The sequence below is a fragment of the Pinus tabuliformis genome, chromosome 6 (assembly GCF_031772625.1).
Source record: "Pinus tabuliformis cultivar Carrire ecotype Pingquan chromosome 6, CPIR1, whole genome shotgun sequence".
NCBI lineage: Eukaryota > Viridiplantae > Streptophyta > Pinopsida > Pinales > Pinaceae > Pinus > Pinus tabuliformis.
The window spans coordinates 1,992,291,760-1,992,311,152 of NC_142292.1; the positions used below are offsets into that span (position 1 = coordinate 1,992,291,760).

The 19,393-nt window shown below is 38.3% G+C and overlaps 1 pseudogene across 1 annotated transcript; it reads right to left on the reverse strand.

Moving 5' to 3' along the window:
• Positions 1-863: 863 nt before the first annotated feature.
• LOC149267228 (cation/H(+) antiporter 19-like) lies at positions 864-12,661 on the reverse strand (annotated as a pseudogene). Its single transcript, XR_016260673.1, has 5 exons — positions 12,561-12,661; positions 12,045-12,317; positions 3,959-4,959; positions 1,381-2,672; positions 864-891 (listed from the first exon to the last, which is right to left on the reverse strand). The product of XR_016260673.1 is annotated as a cation/H(+) antiporter 19-like (transcript).
• Between the last annotated feature and the right edge of the window lie 6,732 nt (positions 12,662-19,393).

Genomic DNA, 19,393 nt, shown 5'->3' on the forward strand with positions numbered 1-19,393 from the left:
TGGAGGTAAGTTGGAACTTGGGCGGCTGAAATATCATAACAGTACAGAAAATAAATGTTTTCCTGTACCTAGTCGTATGCTGCTTTTTTTACGACTCAAAAACTTGGAACCATGTCACAAAACCTATCAAATACCAAATATAGCTATCATATACTTTTAGCTTACTGCTTAGGGGGACTTATACTAATTCTAACCAGATAACAAGATTGTAAATATAATTAAAAGTGACTGAAAACAGAAATTGTCCATCAGATAAGCAGTGGGGGAGTCCACCTAGATAGTTTTAGGCCGACCAGCATCCTGTGAGTCTGAAAATACAAAGTTATACAATTTTGCTCAGTTTCTTTACCAGAACCGTGATTTTACAATCTAGTTTCCCATGCTGAAATTGTATTATTCCAAATTTTGAAATGAATCTTAACCACAAACTGACCCATGTATTCATGCATGCCATCACAATACGTAGATAGTTCAACTAAATAATACTATATTTACATCTATTTTTACTGATAGCACAGACTGTCTGGTAAGAGAATCCAAGAGAAATGCCAGCAAGTACATAGGACGAAAATGTCAGAATCAAGAGCAAGAAGAAAATATATTCAGATGGTAGAAAACTCCATCAGAATATGTACAATATTCTTCCATCACTGTCTGAGAAGCAGCAAGGGCTTTCTTTCTAAGTTAGGTAAGAATGCCTGGTCTTTATCATCAAAATTAATCCCGTTGAGGTGGGTTTAAAAGTATCGACCACGATTGCTGGCAGTGGGAATGTTGCATGATGCAGCACTGCTGAATGTATATGTTTCACAGCATTGTCGCCAGCAGATCCTTCAGTAGAGCACCATCTTTTCCCAGTATGATCCTTGAGGTCAACAGCTAACTTGGGACCTGCAAAGTAGGCTTACTATATATCAGAAGCAGACAGTGGACACCATGTTCATTCCATATTAAGAGAGCAGACAGTGGAAACCATGCTCATTCCATATTGAGAAAGCCATAAATCAGAGCAATACCCCTACTTATATACCCTCTTGTATAGCCTAGCTGAGGGGATACCACCGTATTAATTCATGTCTAGTAGTTAGCAGGGTTACGCCCAGTTATTAGTCAGCTGTTAGCAGAACGATTGGTTACTTTATGGATCTGCTTGAAAATGTCTTTTATAGTTCGTGTTTAGTTACGTGATAGTTTCATTGGGTTAGAGAGGAAGTACGTGAAACTTTTAAGACGCTATCTTAGAGGTGGATCCACCGGGATATTGTAAAAGACCAATTGAAAATAATAAAGTCAAGAGTATTTTTCGAGACATTGTTATTTGTATGGAAATAGTCCGGAAGATAAACTAAAGTGAAAGTTATCAAGCCTAACCGATCATACCCTGTCATATGTGAGGAGACTCGGGCAGATTAAACGCTGACAGCGCTTGTCGAGTCAACGTTTTTTGAGAAGGGCACTTCATCAGTATGAATATCATCATGTTGCTGAATCACTAATATTGATGCACTGATTGGAACAGTTGGTGAGGCCAGCAAATCCCCAATTGGGCCTAGTTCTGGACAGTCCGCAGTTTGATCCGCCAAGTCTGCCACTAGCGGGGATGGAAAACGCCCCCTGCCCACCAAAAACAGGTCGTACTTGTTGTTCTTCGCAATTGCCAGAACTGAATGCACCGTGTTGCTGATCACCTGCTCTTCATACACAATGGGTTTCCCCGCATCACTACCATCAGATGAGTGGGTTTTCTTCGTGATAGGGACTAAGGCATCTTCATCCAGAATACTCTCATGCTCTCTGTTCATTTCTGCAGTGGAAAATTTGTACTGTTGTTGTGTCTCACGCTCATGGGCGGGCAGAGGAGTAAGGTTGACGAGAGTGTGGTTGAATTCTGTTCCAGGCAGGAACCTTATGACTGTGAGCGCAATGCCTGGATGCTCTGCCATTCTTCTTCCAAACACCAGAGCCTCACGATCATCTGGACCTCTAAAGAAGAGAACCGCAATGTTATGGTCTACATTGGAAGGGGCCAACTGGGACTGACCCCCGAGGCCCCTATCCACCAGGATGCCGACTGAGCAGGGTGAGTTCTTCAATATCTTCTCGTTCACCGTCCTGAATCCTAGGTTCACAGACTCCAGGACACCATCAACGCGCTGGTATTTGTGGAAAGGGAGGACGATCATGGCGGCCCGTTTCTGGTCCGCAATTTTGCAGATATCCTCATGCATGTCCTGAAATTGAGAGATTGCTATCATGGGTCTGACCGCCACTTTGCTCAGCTGTCCGTACGCCTCGAATGCAACCACAATCTGGTCTTCTTCTGATCGGTTGTGGTTCCAAAACGGGAGACCATTTTTCCTTGCCTTGTGAACCATCATGATGGCAGAAGACCTTTCGGACAACTCCACTAGGTGCATAATGTAGAGGCGCAGGGCATATTTTCCAACCCCTCTGGAGGCCTCTATTAGGTTTATCATGGCTGGGATGTTCCTCGAACCATGTACACAGGCTACAATTCTCAACTCATCTGGTTTATCTCTTTGTATCTTTCTGTGCTTGTATGGGACTTGTTTCCTTGCTGGTTTGTATATGGCCATTACTATTGGGGTCGTGATGAATGTCGTGACCAGAGCCATCAATACAAGGATTGCAAATGTTTCGTCATTCAGCACCTGTTAAAACAAAACAAACAAGGAAATGATACTCTTGTCCAGAAGAAATGGAAATCACGGATCAAATATATTGCTCTGTTAAAGAAATACGTGATAGGCAATTAATACGCAATTCATTCATCGCAGAATCTAAAAGTAAAAGAAGCTCCAAAAGATAACCTCAGGGATCATACTGGGAAAAGATGGTGCTCTGTATGTCTATGCCCATAATACTGGAAAAACTAATAATAATTTAACAGAAATAAGAGGCCCTGCAATATGGGAGGATGCTGAAAATTTCAGAGCTAGAGATTGAGTGGACTCGAATACTTAGATCCCTTCCATGTGGGATGAAGAGTATCCGAGAACACCAATTGGAGACTGGTGTTAACAATGGAATACATAAAATATCATGTGAAGGCCTGTTCCACTGTCGAGTTTTTCCATGTACAAGGCAAGGGCAGCATGGTGGCTGATCGATTAGCCAACATCAGTGATGAGGCTAACTGAAAAGTAAAACGCCTGAATAACTGATGGACAGATATGAGAGGGACGAGCTACTATCTTGTGCTCAAAGCACTAATTGCGCAGCGTATCACTGGCCAGGATCCTCAACCATTAATTCCAAATGAATCTTTGCAGTCAGAAAAATCTCAGGTTCATGATACAGGGCATGGGAAGGAATGAACAGTTCTCCCACTTCAGCAAACACAGATAGCTGGGCAATCATGTGTTACTCTCATGCTTTTATCCATTTTGAGAATGAACTTCAATAAATTCGAATACTGTATATAGACATAACAACCCATCACTGGCTGTGAACGGTATGCCTGTTTTTAGTTTCCTCATCTGATATCATAGTGTGCCATAACAGTTGAGGATAGCTTCTCTATCAAGGACAGTGAAGAGAGAGCGGTGGCTTAAGTGAACACACCATCCCGCTAAGTCACAATACCTAATGTGTCTCATGTATCATGTTCTGTTACCGCTGCTCTTTCTATTACAAGTTTTACTTGGTTAATATTTGATGCTGGCAATTTTGGTAAGATATTATTTGGATTGCAAGAATGGAATCGCAAATTCAGATTGAAAAGCCATCTTTCCTGGTAGTAAGAGTACTGTTAGACAGGAATTTTTTGACATTTCAGCAACAAAAAGAAAGAGAGGAGAAGGACAAACGAGCAAGCATAATCACCATTCAACCAACCATTACTAAATAATTTATTCAACAAATGAAAATAATATTTGAAAAAAAAAACAGCGTTAAATTTTAAGACAAAAAAATTATTAATAAATTGGGGTTTTACCTTCCTGTCCTTTCCAATGTTGAGGACAATTAGCTCTACTAAGCCTTTGGTGTTCATCAAAAAACCGAGGGTCAATGATTCACGAAACTCCACCTTGTGGGCTATTGCAACCAAAAATGTTCCCAGAATCTTCCCAGCACAAGCAGTAGTAATTACCAAGACAAGCAGACCCCAAGATGTCGCTCCATGAATAGTTGCAACATTGGTCTTCAAACCACTAGAGGCAAAGTAAAGTGGTAGCAGCAAGGATGATACAAAGTCTTCAATCTTTTCAGTCAGCATCCTTGCGAATGGGCCATCTTTTGGAATTGTCAATCCAAACACAAAAGCTCCAAAGATTGCATGAATCCCTATTGCGTCAGTTGCAAATCCAGCTGCCAGGACTCCAACAAGAGTAAGACAAACATATGTCTCACTCACTGGTTCATTGTCAGGTGAACGATGGCCAATCCAGGTCATTGCGCGTTTCACTATGGCCATCATGAAAATCACAAATGCTATTCCACAAAGAAGAACATAGACTGCTATGACCGGGCTCTTGCCTGAGTTTGAAAGAGCAATAGCAAGGGCCAGAAGAATCCAGGCAACCACATCGTTTACAGCAGCTGCAGACATAGCCATCTGCCCCACATCTGTTGTGAGAAGCTTGAGTTCTGCAAGTATCCTGGCAAGCACAGGGAACGCAGTGATAGACAGAGATACACCCATGAAGACAAGGAACTGTCCATAGCCCACATCCTTAGAAATCGTTGCCCTTAGAACATAAGCAATCCCAATCCCAGCTACAAATGGTAAACTAATTCCAGCTGCTGCAATTGCTAATGACTTCCTTCCAGTTCGCTTGATTGCTTGGAAATCTAGTTCCAACCCAACCAAAAACAGAAAGAAAAGAAGCCCAATATTTCCAACAGATTCAAAAACAGGAGTGCTGCTCTTGGGAACATTCTGTTCAAGTAAGCTTCACTGCGCCCAAGAGCCGATGGTCCAAGAAGAATCCCACCCTGTATTGACAACAACCAACACAGACAAGTCATAAAACTATACTTTAACAATCCATTCAATGTTCTGGATGATGACTTGACTATTTTTTATAAGAATCTCCATCAGTAACAACTAGTATGAGTGATTCAAAAGGATCAATACCCTTGTGAAATTCCTTCATGCCAAAAACAAACATGTCCATATTTCTTTTGGATCATGGTTGTGTTAATGTTTTTTCAGGTCTGACCTTTCAGGTAAACATGCGATTGAGGAATGATTGATAATGATGCTGTGGCCATCCCTAACTATGCCTATTTATTTCCATTCTCTTCATTGTTCTCAATCATTCCTTGATAGCATGTTTTCTTTCCCTGATAACGGGTAATGGTCTTACCCGGAATGCCAGACCTGCAAAAACCTTCAACACAACTATAATGCAAGAGCAGTATGGAATCCGGACAATTCCACAAGCTGTGAAAGCTTAACTGATTTATAACAAACCTACTTCAGAGATACTTGGAAATACTTTGAAGCCAAATAATAATAGGAAACGAAACACTTTGGAAATACTCGGAATGCATGACTAGTTTCATCTTCAAGAAGTTGATTAGCATGACTAGTCTCTCCTACTCTGTAATGTCAAAACACATGTAAGCTAAAAACTATTACGGGAAACTACAGAATTGTGGAGATGGTTCCAGTCAAGGGATATAATTCAGTTCTTTGCCAAAAATTGAGAATATTAAAAAACTAGTAACATAGGCGTTCAAAAACATAGAAGAAGAAAATTTACGTAGTAAATGTCATGTTGGAGGTTTAATAGTCAAAACCCCGTTGGAATGAAAAGATTGTTTGCATAGACAAAATGATGGAGAAAAGCTGGTAGAACTTCAAAATCATGAGTAAGCAAATAATAGAGTAACAATCAAAATTATCGCATGTCCATGGAATGTGGCTAATTTTTTTTGGCTTATTTTGTAATTTTTTATTTTTATTTTGCCAATATTCTGCAATATTTGGTGATATTTTCAAGCTACTTATGATACTTTTCTTTTCTGGACCTCAGTGATATTTTCACCGACATGATGTCAGCAACATTGATAATAATACAGAAATAAGACAAGTAGTACAGATACTGAGGGAGAGACCCCAATTCATCATGTTCAGACACAAGCCAAGCATGTCATTTACTTCTAACCTTCTTCTCAATCTTGAGGACAATGCCTCTGACTGTAATTAAAGACGGATATTGTTATGAATATTATTATGTTTATTATTTATTATCTATACATAATTATAATAATATGTAAATAAATAATAATTAGTTAAACAAAGAGACATGTCTAAGGAGACATGACCGTTCATAATGGGACACCTGCTTGGTATATAAGCAAGCCCCTCACTCTCAATTTTATCATCATTATCATTCATACATTTTATATATATTCTTGTATCCTCAATGGATATCGACATATTCCAAGTCTTCTGGAGTATTTAACTTGAAGAACGAACTTTGTTCGTTCCAGATATATCCATTTCCTCCACCAACTTAAAGGACTAACCTTCTCTGTGATTGATAATCAAAGTTCACCGTGCTCCATTCTCGTTCCCCTAGTTTGTCATTTCTTCATGCGTTTTTCTGGAAAAAGTTCCTACATGGCAAGAAATTGAATCTCAAATTTCAATTGCATTAAGAAGCCAATAACCTAGTAGTTAGTAGGCATATGTTTCTAGGCCTTATGCTACTCGTAAATGATGTTGTTAGGGTTGACTTCCTTTTTTTATTATCAGTTTCTTTCCTCGAGGTCACTCTTCTTCTCAGCTCTTAAATACTCCTGAATTATCCTTGATCCTCAAACTCTAAATTTAATTTGCCACACCTACTCTCCTATTCATCTATCTAAGCATGCGTATGCACTTCACAAAAAGGTTGGTACTAATGACCGCTGTTTTGATCTAATGCTGCCTCTCAATATTTGTCGTAGTTCCTGTAGGATTCTCCTAATCAGCTAGAACTTTCTTAAGATGCTATTGAGGGGTTTAAAAAACTGATCATTCAATCTTTGTTATTTCATGAAGATGTTTAACAAGGCCAAGGTTCAGCACTTTTGTGGACTTCTAAATAGGAAGATAAACCTGTTCTTACGGTTCCTCAGTTGCAACACTTGTGCCTAAAAACTATGCTTAGGCAACCATCTATGCCTCAATTACCATGCTTACACAGAGTCACAGACATGTACATATTTATGTTTAGGCAACCATCTATGCCTCAATTACCATGCATATACAGAATCACGGAAATGTACATATCTTCTCAAACAAGTGAATGCAGTTAGTACTTTTCTTATTCTTAAATTGCTATTTGCCCATTCTTTTTTATTCTAACATTGACCATAATTGTTGCTGCTTTGGAAAAATATGGTAACTTTAATGCTCAGTCATTTTGTTTTCTGTCTTCCCAGCATGAGATGGGACCATGTACGAGTCTCGTTTGTGAATATGTGCAAAAACAGCACCTCTCACTTCCTATTTATGGATATACAAGTTCAGTAGTTAAAATAAGATATTTTTATTGATGTGCAACAGATGATCACAAAATTAGGACGATGGGATTAAAAGATATAACAGTGTGAATACAATGTGAGAGTCCAAAAGCAATTACTAGGTAATGCTGAAAGCAATATAATGAAAGCTAAAGCAAAAGTGTGTCATAGATAATGCTGAAATCAATAAAAGGAAAGCTAAAGAAAAAGTGTGTAATAGATAAGTATCTAACTAAGATAATCACTAGGTATAATCAACACCAAAAGATATAGATAACAGTATTCTACACGCGGTGATACAAAGTGAGAGTCCAAGACCAGAAAACTGGACATCTTAATGTTGAGAGAGAGAGATCTGAGGATGAAGTCAATGATGTCAAGATCTCCTGGGCCTGATGAGTGAGGGCAGGGGGATAAATGGGTCATTGGCTCGCTGTGAGAGTCCACAAACACCATGGAGGGATCTGACTGTACTAACCTAAAAGGGAAATGAGAGCATGGGAACCTTGTTCTCCTATCATCTGAGGTTGAAGGAAAGTAACTCCAGATAGATCCATGGTTTCTTAGCTAAAGCTAGGAGCTAATCTGACAGGCAGGATTCACCTTGCTTTGGAGCTGTTGAGAGCTGGCCCATCTGTCACTATGAGGATGACAATGAGGATGTTTGGTCGGACACATTTGAACTGGCCTCAAGGATGTCAGTCCATCTCCCTGGGAGGAAGATTGAGGGAAGATCAAAGGTCTCATCATTCTATGTTTTGAAGTACTCTATATCTCTACTTCTCTCTTGATACCACTAGGCTCTATCTGTTAGAGCAACATGAAAGTATGAGGTGATCCTCCTAACAGTCCCCATGGCAGGGTGGTGCATGCAAGAACTGAGATCTGTGGCTAAATATCTGCCTAGTGAAGAGGGATAGGCATCTTTGATTGCAATATTGGAAGAAAGTGGAGAGGTAGCTCCCTGAGTCCATATAAAGGTTGGTATTGTCATATATTCTCATAGTAGACGGGGCACCTAAAGATGCAGTGCACCTCTATATCTAGCTCCTATAAGTGACACATTTGGCAGATTCTATTTGGTTAGGGAATATGATGATCAGTCTCAACATGGAGTCTATGAGAGCTAACTTGGAGCTGGACCAAAGGGATCCTGAGTGAATGCATCCAATGTCTCCACCTGTATGAGGGATGGATGATGATGCAATCCCATAACTCTAAAAAATGCTTTAGGTAGAAAGACATCTTCAGACCTAGGCTCTTTGAAGGTGAGATCCAAGAGACCTAGATATATAATCTATAGATGTCCTCTCGGCTAACCTGATTCAGATCCTACCTAGTCAACAAGAGATGGCCGGGTGCATCTAGAAAGGCACTTTAAGGGGATGGTCATTGACTACAGAAGCTGAGAGGCCTCTGAAAACCAACCTCATGTACAACCATTGTGGCAATATGAGGCAAGAGCCTTTGAGGAACAGTGTGCAAGGTAAGGGTACCTCTCTCTCTCAAAGGTAGAGTCCCTAAAGGTCCTAACTCTATGTAGGAAAGAGACTAGACAAAAGATAGCATCAAGGTGAAAGGGGTGGAATCTAAAATCCGCATGAATAATGGGTTGGGCCACTTTACATTTACATCAGATGATGCACTTGAGGAGTAAGATATAAACTTTCTCCATTCATGCCTAGTTAGTCTATAGCAAGATGCGCTTGAGAAGCAAGATCTAAACTCTCTCCATCGATTACTAGTTTGTCTATAGCAAGATGTCCTTGAGAAGCAAGATCTCAACTTTCTCCATCCATCCCTAGTTTGTCTATAGCAAGCTCAGTCCTCATATCTGTAAACCATACAGGACTATATTAATGTTTTAAACTAACCATGGAAACACTGTCTCTTGATGAGGCTAGAGAGCCATAGTTTTAAGCCAAGGCTAGAGGGCTTGAGGCATAAAAAGTGGGGCCTCGTTTCAAGCACAATGTCGTGAGCTGCTTTAAATCAAAACATATTTATGTTATGTGAATTGGTCTTAAATAGTACCTGGATGCTTCTTTGACAAAAGCATAGTTTCTTACTGGAAAGACATAGAGCAAGATACTAAATAATGAGAATCATATTTCAGGATAGTCTGGCTCTCTGATTGCTGTTTGAAATATCTCTAACACTTGAGCTGTTGTTTTAGATGTTTTGGCTTTTCCCAACATCAATTTTCTCCAATGAAAAGGGACAGAGAAGTGGAAATAGTGTCTGAAGAACATAAGACTCGCGAATCAAAACAGGACAAATGCCAATAATTCCACTCATAATTCCTGAATAACAGGTGGAGTGTCCACTTGAAACATTGGATGTTTAAAAAATTACAGAGTTAAATCTCCAGAAATTTCAAGCACCAGGATAAAATATGTATCAATTTTAGCCTTTAGGCAAGTTGAAAACAGTCAATTAATGTTAGCTGTGGAGGATACACAATCAGCACCTATGAAAGAATCAGTAAAACATTCTGAACGATAGTCGTCAGACATGCAACGAAACCAAGTCATTGTGGAGGAACCATCTCCTTTCAGATAGACTCTTTGCCACTTGGATCCAAAGCAGATATGCTGGCACTCCCAGCCTCTGTTGGCTGGGAATTATTCTGCCCATTCTTTGGACTTTTAGATATGTTGATCTCGATGTACGTGTTTACTGACTTTTTTGGAAATATATGCTGCATTTTCAAAAAGAAAAGGAACAGGGGTTTAAGAAACTTCAAGATGAGCAGCAAATTCACCGAGAGGCAGATCAGGAGGGAACAAAGAAAAAGGCAGGAAAGGTGTTGATTTCAACATTGATTTTTAATGAAATATATGCTGCACTTTCAAAAGGAAACAAAGAAAAAGAAAAGAGATTTAAGAAACTTCAAGATGAGCAGCAAATTCACCAAAAGGCAGATCAGAACGGAACCAAGAAACCTAATTTCCTCACATTGCATTTCTACAACACATGCAACACATGCAACACGGTATATTGGTGTGTTGACCTGACTAAGAAATAATGTTGGATTATCAACTAACACTCGGAGCAAGATTGGATGTCACAAAACAGGCATGTAGTAGCTCAGTGTTAGGACAGCTTGTTAGCTGGGAGTTGGTCCTGGACTCCTTTGCCAGTACAAGTTGGTTAATTGGCTAGGTAATTCTCAAAGCTCTACATCTATACGTGTGACTGTGGCTTGAGAATTCTGGATTTAATTCCTAGCCTGTCCAAGTTTTGACAAATTCAACAACCAAGACATAACAAAGGACTGACACAATCTATTTGGCATATTGATTTGTTGACCTGCATGAGAAATAATGTTGGATTATCAACCCACATCCGAACAAGATTGGCTCTCAAAACAGGCATGTGGCTCAGTGGTAGGACAGCTTGCTAGCTGGGAGTAGGTCCTGGATTCCATTGCCTGTACAATTTGGTTAAGGGGCTAGGGAATTATCAAAGCTCTACATCTATGACTTTGGCTTCAGAGTTCTAGATTCAATTCCTAGCCTGTCCAAGTTTTGACAGCTTCAACAACCAAGACATCACAAAGGACTGACACAATCTATTTGCCTTACATCCAAAGAGAAATGTGACAAATATTGCCCGATAAATATAAAGTCATGCATTCCATTACAAATTGTTTCCGCAACCAAGTTTAAACAAATTCGACCATCAACAGCCGACACAGGACTGAATCCATTCTGAGAGAGAATACGAACACGGTTACGAGTGCGATCAACACCCCCACAAAGGGCTAACACGATTCACTTTAGGAGTAAACGGTCACAAGCTGTGAGCATCAGTGAAAAATAGGAGCTATAACTGTTCCCAGCATAGTTTGGATCTAAAAAAATAACATGGTTGCCCCTAGCGTTCCAGTGTTGATTAGCAGAAGCTATCATAACAGTTACGCCAGGCCGAGTAGTCACAGGCCCTTATTTATAGGGCTATATGGAACGGCCGGCCTCTTACTTAGCAGTGTTACTAAATATCTAGACATGCATTCAATTACTGATTCTTTCCGCAGCCACAAAATAATGTGTTAAACGGGCACGAAACAAGGAACAGTGCTAGAGGGTTTCTGGCGACTAAGAAACGTAAACGCGCCATTATATACTCTAGATATATAAAATTGATGGTAATGTAAATATTGAGTCATGCATTCTATTACTGATTATTCCCAAAACCACAAGTTACATGTAAACAGATGCAGAAAACGGGGTTAAAGGGTTTCATGATCTAAGAAACATGCACAGAATGACAAATGGCTATCTTCAGTAGATAATTAGGCCGAATTCATCGGTCTTTGAATCTCACTATTGAAGATATCTTTTCAATGTATCAACGAACCAAGAAACGATTTCCCACAGGAGCTTTAACATTCCAAACAGAAAATTAAAGAAGACTTTAAGCGCGGAAGCCAAAAAAAACACAAAAATCATCAGAAATGGAAATTTAACACAAAAGTCATCAGAAAAGGAAATTTAACACAAAAATCAACGCATGGAGCCGCAGAGAATACAGATCGAAGAATTCAGGAAAATACTTACAATAATTTCTGCTATGACGCGAGGCTGCCTCAAGGGCTTCAACAGAAAAGCCAGCGTTCTTGTGACGAGAAGCACTAGACAAATCTGGATTATAAGCAACGGGAATGCAAAGTCCATGGGATTATCACCTTGCCATACTCCATTGGACGACGTCTTCATCAATTTCACACATGTTGAGTTGCTCTGGGCAGTGGCGTTCGCCACAGAGGCAGCTCTCATAACAGCACCCTCCATTACTATCTTCCCACAATCCAATGCGACTCGTTCCGGCACCTTAATATAATATAAACTAGATTTATGTTAAACCAGCTTTATAGTAAACCAGCACTAAGATAGGCAACATGCAGAAGCTTGCAACCAGGGAGTGTCAATCACTAAGTTTAGCCATTAAGATAACAGAGTCACTAAATACTAAAATTAGAAAAATCCAAATACAATTATAGCCTCAAATCCATCGCAATCCATGATATTTGAGTTCCTGTAATGCAATCGCTTGAGAGATCTAAAACTGCTCACCAGACTGACGAGATTTATGCGGCCAGCAGCAGTGACGTGGTTATTTCTCGAGATAAGTAAAACATGCAGTAAAACTGGGATCCAAGTAGTGGTTAAATTCGTTTTCAATTCAGTTATCATGTATATTTTTCATGGTTAAATTATATATATATATATCAATGTGTAGATTGAATTACTTTATTATTTAAATTTGGAAATAGATTGATTCATTATTGCTATTTCATTATTTCAATATTTAAAATTTACATATATAGATAATAAATAATTTCCATTATTAATTTATTTATATTATAATTATTATATATTTATTCCTATTATAACTCTTATATATTTATGCTATATTTACGCTATATTTATGCGTAATTTTAAATTTGCATAATATGATGATAAGTTTGACACATCATAAGTTTAACATCATCTTAGGATAAGTTTGACATCATTTTAAGAAAGTTTAGCATTATCTTATTTGGTAAAGAGTTTAAATAAAAAGTCCTTTAAAATCTCTTTTTTCAATTACGTTGGGAACTCAAAAGGTTTATTTGAAATGCTTTCTATCTATACAGACATAAAATAAAACATAATTTATAAAAAAAAATTGTTGATTTGGGTTCTATATATATATATATATATATTTTTTTTTTTCTCTTGGGAAAAATCGTAATTTTATTAATAAAAATAAATTACATTTTGCAGATGCATAAATGCATATTCAGATCATTTTCAAAAAACTTAACTCTCATCATCAACAGTGTTCAAAAAATTGTTTCCTTGATCCACACAGGGAGGCAGCAATATATATAGACCTGTAAAAAACTACAATATATAAAAACTGTGAAGCTCTTCATGCAATAGATATATACACAAAATGATAATGTTTATATGCCAACAGAAAATTAATGTATTATGACCAATATATAGAACTGTAAAAAACTACAATATATAAAAACTGTGAAGTTCTTCATGCAATAGATATATATACACAAAATGATAATGTTTATATGCCAACAGAAAATTAATGTATTATGACCAATATATAGAACTGTAAAAAACTACAATATATAAAAACTGTGAAGTTCTTCATGCAATAGATATATATACACAAAATGATAATGTTTATATGCCAACAGAAAATTAATTTATTATGTCCATAAACGGTCGGTGATAATATTGGTAGTGTTCACCATCGTGTAGTTCACGGATCATCTAGATGCTCGACTCCCTGATCGTAGCTTCTTTGGATAGGTTGTCAACAACCCCGTTCCGCTCCCTGAATATGTGTTTACATGTGAAGGAGTCAAAAGATGTAATCAATCTCAGAGTTTCATCCAATATATGACTCAAAGAAAAAGAAGAGCAACTAGATGTTCTATTTAGCCAATCACATATGATTTTGGAGTCCCCAAATAGTTGTATGTCTCTGATATTTTTCTCCAAAGCAAAATGTATGAGGTGTTTTGCAGCTAGTAGTTCTACAAAGTTATCTGTGCCTCTTCTGAAACCCATGAGAATGTTGTAAGAATGATGATGGTTGATCCACCGCACCTAGTCTCTTGTGCGGCCTCGTCAAAATAAGCCCATGGCTTGCTATCATCTATACGTTCAGGTACAATATTCCTGGGCCTCCTTGGGGGTGGGTCATCTGGAATAAGAATGTAGTCGACCAGAACCTTGGCAGCAATAATAGTCCAGCGCGATGGTTGGTTCTGAAAACTTATGTGGTTTCAGGCGATCCAAATAGCTCAGCATATCAAAAGGGGCAGATTGCGATGCTTATGCGTAGTTGCAGATGTATACTAGGTCTATCAAGCCTTAATAATGGATAAGCCTGCCCATGTACTCGATGGAACAGCAGCTGGAATAATGATATCCCACAATTTTCAGGCTTCTGTGCAGTCGAGGAAAAGGTGTTGAACAAATTCATTTTCACTTCTGCAAAGGTGACACCAGTGAGGGCCACATTGTGCTCGCTTAAGAAGGTTATCGCATGTAGGTATTTTATTCTACAAGATTGTCCACATTAGCATCCGAAACCTGGGAGGGGCCTTTAGTTTCCATAGATTCCTCCACCATTCTGCAATGATCTAAGGTCTTCAAGGTTCAGACAGGACCAAGTAGCCATCTTTGGGGGAGTATCTCCCAGATTTAGATAGGGCCCAAATAACCTCATCATCTCCTTCAGTGATGCGTATGTGAGCCTCTGTAAGTGCCTGTGTATAAGCCTCCCATATCTGAGCCCATTAAGGAGGTATATGAAGATGCAGCGCAGTTTTACAGGCCTATTGAAGGAAAGTGGTATTATCATCATTTGCAATATGGGCTATGTGAGTGGTATTTTGAATTTGTAGGTGATGTATGAGTTCAAGAGGTAGTCTATGCATGTTCCCGTAGCCAATCCATGGATCAATACCAATGCGCACTTTATTTCCTGAGTGTATTCTCCAAGTTATACCCACTCTAATAGGGTCTAAGGCCTTTATAACCGCCTTCCAGATGATAGAAATCCTAGATGTACATCTGTGTGATCTCCTAATCCAATCCATAATGTGTGATGGGGCAATATATTTTGCAACAGTAACCTTTGACCATAGACTGTCTGTTGTTACCAGGTGCCAACCAAGTTTAGCAGCCAGGGAAGATGAGAAATCATCAAGCTTTTTAAGCCCCGTCCCCCCCACTTATTTGGCAAATTAATGGCATCCCAATTTACCCAAGCAAAAGTCTTGCCTTGCATGCTACCCTTCCAGAGAAATCTGTAGCAGAGGGATTGAATCCTGGTGAGGATACCCCTGGGTATCCAAGTCAGAGACATTCAATAAACTGGTGTGGCTTCTAGGACGCTCTTGATAAGTGTGAGTCGCCCAGAACACGATAGATATTTGAGGTACCAGATATTGAGTCTTTTTTCCATCTTTGAAATGAGCCAAGTCCAATCCGCAATCTTGTAGCCTAGGGGTTTTAACTTGTACTAGAATTCTGAAGGGGATGTTAGTTATACAACTCATAATCCATTTGATGAATATGTATCGAAAACCCAGATGGGTTAAAAGCATTCTAATGTATAACCAATTTACTCTGTCAAAAGCCTTGGATAAATCAACTTTCAGAATCATACCTTTGCATCTCCTGGTATGTAGAGTATGTAATACTTCTTGTGCAGTGCTCACTGCCTCATGGATCTGTCGATCTTATAAGAAAGCAAATTGTTCCAGTGAGATGTGGTTGGAAAGAATGGGCCGCATCCTGTTGGCAGTGATCTTTGCAATAATCTTGTATATGCAGTTGCAGAGTGAGGTAGGGTGGTATTCTTCATATGAGACCAAATTATCTGTTTTCGGGATGAGTGCTATGAAGGTAGACTTGATGGATGCTGCTATATTCCCACTGATTCTGGTATCCTTAACTACTTTTAGCAGATCTTCACCAATGATGTCAAAGAAAGCTAAGTAGAACTCTATTGACCATCCATCAGGTCCTGGACTTTTGTCTTTTTTAAACCACTTCAGGGTGGCCTCCAACTCTTCCAGAGTAACTGCTTTGGTCAGGTCCCCTTCCTCCTCATGATCTACAAACCTTGGAAAAAGTTGAGCCACTCTTATGATGTCTGCCAGGTTTGCTTCCCGCGGGGTACTATATATACGTTTGAAATGAGAGGTTGCCAGCTCAGCCAGTTGTTGAAATGTGTTGACAACCTGTCCCTGTTCGTTCTAAAGTTGCCAAATAGTATTGATCGCTTTCCTCCTGTTGGCAAATTTATGATAGAATTTGGTATTTGCATCCGCATCCTTCATCCATATAGCCCTGCTTCTTAATCACCAAACTTCTTCACGGTCCTTAAGTATTTTCCCTCTAGCAGAGTATAGGGATGTGATCTTTTCCTTGTGATCATTATAAGTAAATAATCCTCCCTGATCATTTTCAAAGACAGATAAATCAGATTCTATCTGTTGTGGGGAATGCTCGTCCTGTACCCTTTTGTTGTGTGCTCACTGTTTAGACATTTTCTTCAACTTTGTAAGGTTTTGGATAAAACCTTGTGTGAAAAATAAATATTTTTTGAAGAAATCACATCAGAAAAATTCGGTCGACGCGTTTCGAACTAACCAGTGTGGTTAATCATCAGGACAAGATGAAGGATCAGATCATAGCTGTAAGTTAAATAGGGAGATGGGCATTCTAATGGCTAAAAGGAAACGGCTATAAAACAGCTATATTTGACTAGGTTAAGAATAATGAGAAAAATATTACATTGAGAAACCATTTTTAATTAAAAATATTTAAATTAGTCTGATTTGAATTAGTTTGATTTTATTTTATTTTTATTTATTCATTTATTATTATTTATTTATTAATAAATCTAATATATATATATATATATATATATATATATATATATATATATATAGATAGATAGATATAAACTAAATAAATATTAGATTCAAACTAATGGTCAAAGGGAAAAATATAAAATAATTAATAGTTATATTATCAATTAAATAACTAACCAACTCAGTTGTCAAATGAACATTTTTTATTATGTTTTATTATTATTTATATTAATTTGGAAGGAATGGAGATTAAAAATAAATAAATAAAAATAATAAAAATGAATAAATAAATATATATTTAACGAATAATAAAATAAATATACCTAACTAAAACAATATAAAATAATATATACTAAGAGACCATAAGAGCATGAAGGGAATGAAAAGATAGAAAAAAGAGGATAAAAAAGGAACCATGGGGAATTTGACAAGGAAAAAGAAAAGGAAACTAGGAGGAGAGGGCAGGAACCCAACAACTACTAATCTTCCAGCCATCATCCCTATTAAGATTGTTAGGCCTCTTCTCAATTTCTATGGCTTCCCTAAATTTACGGTGATGGAAATGAGAAACTTTCGCAATGACCTTAGCCTCCTCAATACAAATATGGTGTTTTGTCTTCTATGCGTGCTCTGTTAAGGCTGAAGAGCGAGTTCTATTGTGCTTAATATCAATTGCATGTTCCTTAATCCTTTGATTAATGGACCTCCCCATTTCACCAATGTAAGAGGCTCCACAAGAACACGGGATGATATAAACACCTTTCATATCCTTCGGGTCCACCGGGTCTTTTACCGATTTTAGGGAACTCTTGATGGTGTTAAGGGGTCTAAAGGTTGATGGAATATTATGCTTCTTAAGAATTCTCGCAATCTTGTCAGTCTTCCCTTGGATGAAGGGGAGGTGAACTCCAGAAATATGATCGCTAGGGTCTTTTTTGACTTTGGGACTCTTGCTAGCTTTGAGAAAATCTTTAAGACCCTGCTGCCTACTATAGCCATTATTGGCGAAAACCTCCAGAAGATGGGATCTCTCCTTGGGAAAATGATCGCCATTAGAAACCCTCTGAGCACGAGTGGCTAAAGTGTAGAGAACACCTAACTTTTGAGCAGTGAAATGATGGGAATTGGCATGAAGATATTGCTCAGTATGAGTTTTCTTCCGAAATACCTTATGGGAGAACAAGCCATTGTCTTTCTTAGAAATGAGAACATTGAGGAAAGGAAGGCATCCATTAACTTCCTTTTCCATGGTGAATTTTATGGAGTTAGATTGATTATTAAGATGTTCGAAGAAGAGATCTAACTTATCTTAACTGGGCTGCCAAAGGGCGCATGTATTGTCAACAAATCTATTCCAAAGCTTAGGTTTATAAATAGTTGAGGCTAAAGCTCTGGATTCAAAGTCTTCTATAAACAAGTTAGCAACGATGGGGGACAGGGGGGACCCCATGGCCACACCACATGTTTGTTCATAGAACTCACCTTCGAAACAAAAAAAAAGTTGAAGTGAGGCAGATCTCAACTAATCTAGAAGTGTCGGGATTAGTGAGGCGGAAGATGACATCCATGGCTTCCCTGATAGGGATGTTGGTGTAAAGGGAGACTACATCAAAGCTAACCAAACTATCTCCAGGTTCAAATTTCATATCCCTTAGCTCCTTGACAAAAGATGAGGGGTCTTTGACAAAAGATTCCGTGAGGCCAACAAGGGGTTTTAGCTTCGAGGCTAGATATTTAGCAAGAAGATATGTTGGTCCACCTATGGTGTTCACGATGGGTCTAAGAGGGACTCCCTTCTTATGGATTTTTGGAAGTCCATAGATCCTCGGAGAGATCAATATTTTTGTTTTTTTCAAATAGTAAAAAAACTGTGTCAAATTAATTAATGGAAATAATTATCATTAGATATTATCCATTAATGTAAACTCCAAGATATTTATATATATAATTTTTTAAAAGAGTTGCATGCATATTTATAATTTTTTGTCAGGAGCCACATGGTTTGGGTTATATATATATAATATTTAATTTAATAATTTTTATTTTTTTTTCTAATAGTAAAAAAAACTATGTCAAATTAACTAATGGAAATAGTCATCACTCATCCTTTTAATGGGTGACTTTAATGCTTGAACTTCAAGCAACCAAGCTATTCTTCTAAGCAATCATTCCAACCCTAATCCTCTTTGGTTAGACGAAGACCTTACTCTGGCTAGCCGATACAAAAAGAGCTCTAAAGACCTCGGAGAGCATTTGTTTGGGTCGGAGCTAGTCAAGCTCTGTAGTGCTCAGGATCTCATAATTTGCAACGGTCTAAAGAAGTGGCCCAATTCTAGCTAGATGACCTACATCCATGGGCTTGGTAGTAGCGTGGTAGACTATGTTATTTCCGATCTCCCTGTATACAAAAAAATAATAAATTTTGACATCTTAAACAACCACAAGCCTGACTCTGATCATAGGCCTTTACTTATAACTCTCAGTTTTGTCATGCATAGAGATCCCATA